Source organism: Melospiza melodia, chromosome 5 (genome assembly GCF_035770615.1).
Source record: "Melospiza melodia melodia isolate bMelMel2 chromosome 5, bMelMel2.pri, whole genome shotgun sequence".
In the NCBI taxonomy this organism is placed as follows: domain Eukaryota; kingdom Metazoa; phylum Chordata; class Aves; order Passeriformes; family Passerellidae; genus Melospiza; species Melospiza melodia.
The window spans coordinates 38,192,409-38,202,380 of record NC_086198.1 but is presented as its reverse complement, the minus strand read 5'-3'; positions in this window follow the sequence as shown (position 1 = coordinate 38,202,380).

Here is a 9,972-nt window from a genome sequence, read left to right as displayed (position 1 = left end):
CAAAACAGCCTGCTCTACACAGGCTGAACCTGAAAACAGCCTGCTCTACACAGGCTGAACCTGACACACAATCATTGCTTCACCCTCCCAGCCAGGGATACAGAATGCTCCTCAGGAACCCACAGGAATTAGCAATAAATATGCTTGCCAGGTGTTCCCAAGGGTATCATGTTGAGCATTTTTCACAAGCACTCAATTCAGTGATATTTCAAAATATCACTATTTTACTAAAAGAATTGGCAATTATGAAATCAGCAGTGGGGTGTTGATAGTACCTGAGAGTTTTGCCTTCAAGCAGCAACAAAGGGTTTAACTAGAATCTAGCTTAGTGTGAACTTGCAAACAAAATTAATTTATTCATAATAGCATAAGCCCCAAGAGCACTCAAGACTCCTTCCCCCTGCTCTCCCATTGAACATTTTCACCAGTATAGAGAGAACTGGTAAATGGCAGAAACCTGCCAAGGAATATGGAGCTGGTCTAGGAGTTTGAGACATATCACCATATCTTATTTTCACTTGAGAATAACCAGCCATGAATCAAAGCTCCAGAATTCCGAGTCATTAGAAAGACATTTCATTCCATCATCATTATTTACTGTGACTTGACAAATATGGTGAAGTGCTAAGAATAATAGCATCTATTTTCTTCTAATTTTTCTGGGGAAGAGGGAAGAAATGTATGTCCCTGCTAAAGGGCATGTGTCATATCAAGGTGTATGCTACACATGAAAACTCAGAAGAAGACAAATAATTTCAAAGTGGGAGTTTTGGAAGACTTTAAAGGTCTTCCTGTAGTATCTTCTATGCCACTCAGGTTCAAGTAATTTAATAAATTCACCAGCTTAAAGCTTAAATGATTTAAGTAAGGACACACAGTAGAAAAAGACACATTAAAAGTAAAAGCCATATTCAGATGTAGCCATGTTAAAAAAACAGAGAAATTGCAATGAGCCCTATGCTTAGGAGAGAGTATTGTGCAGTTAATGTAAGTAATGAACCTTTCATGTGAAATGATGTAGTGTCACAACTCATTTGCATCCCACTTAAAGTGTAATTAAGTTTCCCTGACAGCATGGCTTATGGCTGAAAGAACAGACCTGGCTGCTAAATTAATCCAGAATCCCTCTAGTTAAATAACACTCTGCAAAGAAAACTTCACACACTTTCATTTAAAGTTCCTCAACTTACACTTAAAGTGGCACTACAGAGAATTTCAGAGACAAAGGCTTCAAGATGCCCTCAGCCACAGAGCTGACTTTTAAACAGGTGTGCTGAAACCACACCCCACACCAAGGTTTGGCCCAAGCCACAGGGCACAAGACAATGCTGAAACCTGTCTAAATGTTACCATTTTGGGGCTTTCTTGGAACTGACCCACAACATTGCAGGAACTCCATTACCAGGACAGGGTCCTCACATGCACAAAAAAGTCAAAAACACATTGAAAAGGTGCTACTAAACTAACTACAGCAAAAGAGATAACCATCAGTTGGGTCATTACCTGTAATGATATCCATGTCTGATTTTTTGATAGAGCAACATCCAGCAATAATAAGCTCAATATTAGACAGGTTTTTTGGTTCTGATTGAAAGAAGCCAGACTATCAACCATTCTTTTCAGCTACCTACAAAAATCATTCCCTAAAACCATGTTACTAAAAACATGATAGGAGTGAGCAGTGAGTGGCTTGTGGTCTGGAGAGTCTCAGAGGGAACATTAAATTGTAGAACAGTACTCCTAAACTAAAACAGGGAGTTGCATCTTATGGTTCATGACTCAGTTTATTCTCCACTGATTTTCATCCTGAAGGTTCCATTTAGAGCAAAGAAAGTTGAAACACTCCAGTATATATAATCCTGTAAGATTACATATGAAATATATGTAATTTATTTCTAGATCCATATGGATCTAAGAAAAGTTAGCTTTTTACCATGAACCATAAGTATGGACTGTCCAGAATAAACAGTCATCCTATTTTCCTTTATACACCTACCTGCATGTTACAAACAGTGAGGAATCTATGCAGTCTCCCCATGGTTCTGAAAAATATCCTTAGAGGGAATTCCATTTTGGCCACTGGAAATAATCCAATTTTAGCAGCATCACAAGATCACTCCCAAGAGCCACTCTGAAACAGCATGAAAATCTGCAAAGCCAAAATCTGTAACAGAAAGGAACAGGTACATCATGGCTTTAATTAAACTGTAGCTCTTACAAAGCTCTGAGTCCTTTCCTATATGGGGAGAAGTTGCAGCAGGTTTTTGATGAATGAAAAACAAAAATTGTGTTTGGCAAAATGATCTGATGTTCTGGAAAATTATTTTATTCCATAAAATGATTGTACTCCATTTAAAGAAAGGGTAAGCTGGCAGCAGTTATTTTATACATAAACAATGTTTGAAATAGACACAAAAATCATGGTTTTAGAAATGATAGTAAAGAACATGAACAACCACGTCTCTGAATTTGAGAGATTAAGCTATAGCTTTTTAATAGAAATATCATCACTACTTAGAAGATTGGGAAAAATAATTTCAAGTATTTTCCATTAAGGGATTGTTTCAGGAAAGTTTTTTGTGCCCAGAAGAGAAGTTTAAAGCCCCGCTTATCCCTCTGCAGTCAGAATTCATAACAATCAAGGCAAAACACAAGAAATATTCAAGTGTAGCCCCCTAGAACTTGAACATTTGCCTGACTGGGATTTTCAGCATGAGACAACACGGTTTAACAAGCTGGATCAGATGGTTATTTTCATGTAGTTTCAGTCATTACTTGACAGTAGGAACTGATTTATCCACATCCACAACAGTAAGGCAGTTGGCTCCCAGATCCCTCCCACATTCCATTTTTGACTTAACATTTTCAAATACACCAAATGGCAGCTAGTGATGACAACAAGGAACAGGAAAACTCTCCACAAGTAAATGCTATGAGCTTCACTAACCATTTCCACTTAAAAATTAAATTCTCTTGGGTGTGATGAAACCAGAATTTAGTCTCTGGCTCTCATATGAAGCCACTTGGAAGTCTACCACAGTACTCTAGGACGTACCTTGCCAAATACTGCTGTGTGTTGGACACACATTTCAGGGCAGCAAAATTCAATTTTGCTTCAAATGCAATGGGGTTTTAAATTAGTGTAGCAAGTCATTATAAGGAGCTAATTGGCATTAACCAAACCAGAATTGTAGAATAACAATTGTATAGTAATATTGTGTAACATTAAAAAAGTAAATGCTATTATATTCCAACAATCAGGTAGCTACACATCAAAATACTAATTTATTTTTTAAGCAGCATAAATATGGTTTTTTGACTGGGACTGAGCAGGAAGGGTGTTCTAATAGAGTTAACCAGAGACCACTTAGGGTCCTCAGGGAGCCAGAAAATTCTGAGGTTCTGTGAAACCGCCAAGCCTAAAATGAAGGAAAAGCTCCCACAGTAGTTTTGTCTCCAACAGCATTCTGCTCAAATTCTGAAATTAAGGCCACTGCACACTAGAAATCAGCCCTGGACCTTTGAAATCAATGGGATCCTCCATGTAAGGAATACAGCTAAATATATTATATTCTCTGCCAGTTGTTTGTATATACCTTCTGTATTTCCCCTAAAACATTCATTCCTTTTAACTGTATGCAAATAGTCAACTTTACAAAGGATGTGTGTATTCTCATTAGATGAAAGGCTCTATTTTGCAGATGATATTCCATTCGGAATTTAACCCAATACACATTAAAGTCAAAAGGAGGAAAAAAAACCCTACATTTGCCTTAAAGCCCAGTCTTGATTTTTGACAAAAATAAACTGTTCCTACTTACAAATCAGGTCCCTGAATCAGTTTAATCTCTTCTTTAGGTATTAGATAAAATGGTTATATATTCTTCCACTCCTATTAAATAGTGTAGAATTCATTCTTCTTAAGTGGCAAAAGCTTTCAATGAATTAATGAAAAGAAAATCAGAGATTAATTTGTTTTATGAGAGATCTTAAAGACCTTCTCATTCCAACACCTCTGCCACAGACAGGTTGCTCAAAGCCCAATCCCACACAGCCTTGAACACTTCCAGGCTGGAGCACCCAGAATTTCTCTGGGCAACCTATTCCTGTGCCTCATCACTTCCCAGTGAAGAATTTCTTCCTTCCATTTAATCTAAGTCTGCCCTGTCTATATATAAACTGAGAAGCGCAAGCCTTCCATCAAAGCCCTAAGTTTTTCCATTTTAAATTTCCATTTGAACTTTTCACAGTGAAAACCACTGATTTTTCAATCAAACACTGATGCAAAGGTACAAATTAGTTTCCATGTTTTAAACTTACAAAATAGAGTGTTAGTGGACATTTTGGGTCAAGGCAGCCATGTCTAAACCACTACCACCCTGAAAGATAACTGCTTTTCAATGTTTAATTCACTCTTACTGTGGACAGTGCTCATAAAGGTAACATAACAAAGATTTTCTCTTCTACATCTCTCTCAAAGTCTCATTAAAAACAAAGGACAATCATGAAGTTGTCCAACCATGTTCTCCAAGCAGAGACAAATATAAAACATTAAGATAAATCAGGAAAATTACTCTCTTCTTTAGCCTTGGTTACTGCATAGTTAGATATTACAACACCTGCAACAACCTGAGTGCTACCCATTAGGACAGAAAGTGGTGGATGATAAAGAATATTTATGTGCTTATAAGAGCAGTGGGCTCCACTTTTACTCACTTGATGTACTTGCAGAAACACAAAATGCTGCAGACATGCATAAAAGTACCTCCACAAAAATCTAGGATACAAAAAAAAAAAAGCCCTTTAGATGAGATCAAATATTTTGTTGAAAAATACATCATCTTGCTCTAAAAACATTAACTTAAGTGTGCAGTTAGCTCAAAGTCTGAGCTACTGAAAAAACATCTTTGCATTCTGCACAATGTGCCACTGTGAGGTTGGACTTTGTCACAATTAACAGGGGAAAATCAGCTCTGTATTTCATGGAGTTTAAGTGTAAACTTGAACGTAAAGAGATACTCAACAGCTTTCTGGTTTACTGGATAATCTGAGCCAATTTACAAGGGGTACAGAGGGATCCTGTTATTACTCAAAGGATATAATTTCACTGCTTAACTTTAGCACAGTAGAACAAATTAAATGAAATTTACAGGTTTTTGAAACCAGAAGGAAATAAAGATTACAGACAAGATAGTGAAAAGAACAAAAATTGTTAATTGGAAAACCATTAAAAGAAGAAATACTAGAGAAATTAATTTTACCATTATGGGTCTCACCTATTTTTACATCATTAGAAAATCCACAATTATTAGAATACCGGATTGCACTTCTTACTGATCACAAATGATCCAGATGATGCCCAGCAAGTGCCAGAATTAGGCCCAAACTTGATTCAGGCTAAATGTTTTAAATCTAATCCATATCCAAAACATTATAGCAAGGTAATTCTAACAGAGTTTTCTGGGAACAACAAGACTAATTTAACAAAGCCAGAATGGACATTTGAAATTACAATCTCATCATCTACCATGCCCCCTGCAGAATTTGGTGTGACTTCTCTGGTTTCAGTGTTCCAATTTAACTCAATTCCAAAGGACTGTGCTGTACAAGGGGGCTCACTGCAACTTAGGGCCTGACACAGCCAATCACAAATATCAGCATTCCAGATTGGCAAACAGGTGGCATCATTTGTTTCCTCAAAATTAGAGCTCTTCCAGTGTGCAATGGCTTTTAACACCCAGCCTTTCAGATCCACACATCACTTGAGGCTCTGCCAACCTTTCACCGGGAGATATGGAAACAGCCTTCAATACCAGTGCTAATGGAGCTTAAGCAAATATGAAAAGCTTCAGATTGCTTCAGAAAACCTGTTAAGATATCAAATGCAAGCACACAGTTTACTGAAAGGTACACAAGCAAAGAAAGCTTTTCTTAAAGAATAAAATCTCAGTGGATTCCTGTTGTCTCCACTTGTGTGAAGCTGGTGATGGATACTCAGCAAAATGAGAGTCTGACAGCAATTACAAACTGTTCTAACAAGACCTGAGATTCTTAGGTGGTTTCCAATGCAGTAGAGGGCTCAGGGAACATGGAACACAAATCCAATGGAAAGCAGGCTTCACAAAACAGCTTTTAATTAGGATGTTCTAATTAGATGCTGAAGAGACACACAATCACCCACAATTAATTCCACTCTTGATAAGGCTTAGGGAACATCACAGCTAAGTCAGAAAAGACACTGGCAGTTTAACTTTCAAACCTGAATCTTCCAAGGGGCCATGGGAAAACATTCCTTACTTTTTACTTGTTCTCTAAACTGTCTCCCACTGTGTGCCCTACTGAAAACCAAAAAAACTCATTTTGCATAATGCCTGCAATTCATTTTTAAAAAATCCAGTCCTTATGACCATAATTAAATTCATTCCATCTGCTGAAAAACTAGGCAATTAGTAGTTCTAATAAACTAGCCATTAACTTGTACTTAGAAATGACTGATTTTAATAGCAGTATATTTAACAGTTTAAAGGAATCATCACATTTGTCAATTAGCACCATCAATTTTTAATTAAATGATCTTTCTACAAGTGGAGGAAAAAAAAAGCCAGATGTTTTATTAAGTTTATATGGAGCAGAGAATTCTTCTGACTAAAAGGCAATTTTTAAGGGCTCTTTTGGCTAAACCAACATTTTGAGATGTAAATGTTGATATACAAGCTAAAGACAGAAAAGAGAAAAGCTGCACAGATCTTCAGACAAAACTCTTCTCTAAGGAGGTTTTTGTGGTCTTGCTAATCAGGAAAAAAATAGATTTCATCACAAAAAACAACAGACATTGTTGAAAATTACAGAGGACTTTCAGAACACATCTATACATATGTAAACATCTATAGATGTATTATATGTATATATAGAGGGAGAAGGTGTTAATAACCAGAGAGGTTATTTACTCTGCATATCACATTACAGTGAGCACCAAGCAGTCAGTCAGTGCAGGTGATACAGAATCTGTGCAATAACCCTCATTTTAACAGATAAATTGCAATCTTATAAGCAAAGCCATCAGGATTTGAAGCACTTCAGGCATTGTAGACTCAGGAGGGTGAAAGCAAAGTCTTGGCACACTCAAGCTAACACATGCAGAATGCGATTAGTCTTTCCTGTATCATTTACTAAACCTGCTAATTAATCTGGAGGGCCTCACACAAGCATCAAATAGACAGACTAACTGGTATGGAAAGCAGTCCATTTACTTCTCTATTATACCTAAACAGGTGCAGAAATAAAAAGGAAAAAAAATCCCCTTCTCATTAGCTCAGACATTCTTTTCCAATCCTAAACATTAAATCTCAATAAGTCTTGACACTTCAGAGGTGCAGCATGTGGAAACAGACTCAAGTCTGAAGGATTCCAGTATATAAAAAAAATTCCCCTTGTCTTGAGAGGCTAACTTTGTGACTTGAAAAACTCTACTGTGAGCACATGTCAAGCCAAAGGCACTGGCAAGATAAAGATGTCTCCTTTTAGGCAGCAGCCTGCACTATAAATCCAAAACCATTCTTCATGCCAGACTTCTCTAATGACCATCTCATCAACAATATCTGAACAGATAAAATATAGTCCCCACTTCCTACTCAAAGAACAATATTAACAATTATGTGACAGAGCTTGATGCATGAGATCCCTTAAAGGAAGACTTGACTCTTGCTTTGTACACAGGTTTTATCAACAATTTCAAAATACAAATAAGACAGTTAGACCTATTTAAGAGTGTAAGGAAATATGATTAATGTTACTTTGAACAGTGATTTGTGATATACAGGCTGGTAGCACTCCACCTATTGTCTTCAGCACAAAAGAGGTGATTGAAGGGATCCATCCAAGAATATAAAGGAGCACAGAAAGGCATTGTGGCATCAGCTACTCAAGAGTTCAGAGGTGAGCAAGTGCTCTGCAGCTTTACACATTTTATATTTAATTTCTAGCCTATGACTGTATGATCCTACACTCCACTGAACAACATGTATCATGTGAACTTCACTGAGAGGCTGATCTCACAGGAACCACAACTGCCTGCCCACTTCAAGAAACTGGAACAGGCTATCCAGGAAAGTGGTGCAATCACCACAGTCCCTGGAAGCATTCAAAAAAAATGTGATTATGGGACATGGGATAGTGGTGAACATGGCAGGGTTAGTTTAAGAGCTGGACTCAATCTCAGAGGTCTTTTCCAGCCTTAACAATTCTATGATTTATGCTGTACTCTCATTCCACCCCACAGAGAGCATGAAGAGAATGAATCTGTTACCAGCAAGACATGTGGAGATTTCCCATTCTCTCTTCATTTATGGTTTCCACTTAGCCCACAACAGCAAAGTCTGAGCTTCCCAATTCCCTGAATTCTGGCAGCTTTCTGCTTCCACTTCTCACTAGCTTTGCTCAGCAAGAGTTTTGAGAACATCAGCAAGGAACTCTGCTTTGCCCCCAGCTACTAGCACACAGCTCTAGTATAGCTTGTAAGTAATGAGAAACCGCTGCAGGGAATCACAAAACAATTCCTTCAGTTGGGTTTCCAGCTACCAGAGTAGCTGCAATATTTCCAGCCAACAATCCTTCCAGCACAGTAACCTTTTTGCATAGGTAGATGCCTAAAAAAGAGTAAGGAAGAGAGCACATGCTTATCTTATCACACTCCCAAATTCAAATTTATGCTGAGAGGATTTCTTTAATTTGATTTTATATACTCTAAACCCATCCCTTCATCTTTCTGCCATGTACCTTTCCCAGTCAGCCTCCCACTGAGTCCACAGAACCTTCTCAAGCACACAGTGGCAGCAGAGTAAAGGGAAATATCACCTTGCTCTGCTCCCAGCGTGGCTGAAGGCAGCCCCAGCCTGAGCTCCCAATCAAAGGGCATTCCCCATCCCAGAACCTGCCCCTGCCAGGCACAAAGAACACTTCCCACTGACAAAGTCAAACCCTGGCAATTCTGCCTGCCAGGGGGGGATTCCTGCTCCCAGCAGACTCTGCAGAGAATTCACCTCTCAAGCTGTGCTCTTCTGAAAAGCTGCTTCACAGAAATTACAAAAAGACTCCTGACAATGTGGACCTCTCACCAAGTCCCAACATTTTATTCCAGAAGTCACAGGAATTTAAGGAGCTACAAGACCACAGTTCTGTCTTCTGACATCATGAAATACCCTCCCTCTGAAACCACTAAATATTTTGCTGAAATTAAAAAGGTTTAAAGCAGATACTTGGCATAAGAGGTTACAGCCTGCCCTGTTAACATTTAGGAAACTAATATGCAATTTTAAAACAAGAACCAGTTCTTTAAAGTGCCAGACACTATTAAATATAAATGCTATGGCTTGTATAAGCTATAAAGCACTGAGAAAGTACCAGTTTCCAAACAGTTTCATTTGCTGAAGGAAGCAAACTCAGCAGTAAGAAGTGAACCAATTACATTGCCTAGAATTAGAGATGAATAATTTTATGACAGCTACTAGTGGCACCAAGATATAAATTTCATTGCCTGCAGAGGCTGAGTTCAAGAGAAATAACTCATGAAATGAAAGGCGAGATTAAATTGGCAACAAATGTGCTCTACAGAGGGAATTTCTGCATTATAAAAAGGTAACATCTGAAAACTACTTTTTTCTCCCCCACTAGAATCTGTTCCATATTCCAAGAAAGCCACTGGACTAGTCTAGCTGGGCTGGTTTCAAAACAGCAGAAAGGACGTGGTAATTTAATTTTACTTGAGTAATGTTTACCTCAGCTATTTTAATAGCTCTGGTCTACCACATTTAAAAATACGTTTGTATTTGCAAATACACTACAGAACTGGCAGACCGTATTTACACACACACTTTGGGAGAGTCTACAGCATAATTGCTGAAAATGAAACAGGAAAATATTTTGGTATGTTCATAGCCAGTGCAGACACAAACAGTGCCTCCTGATCCATCACTG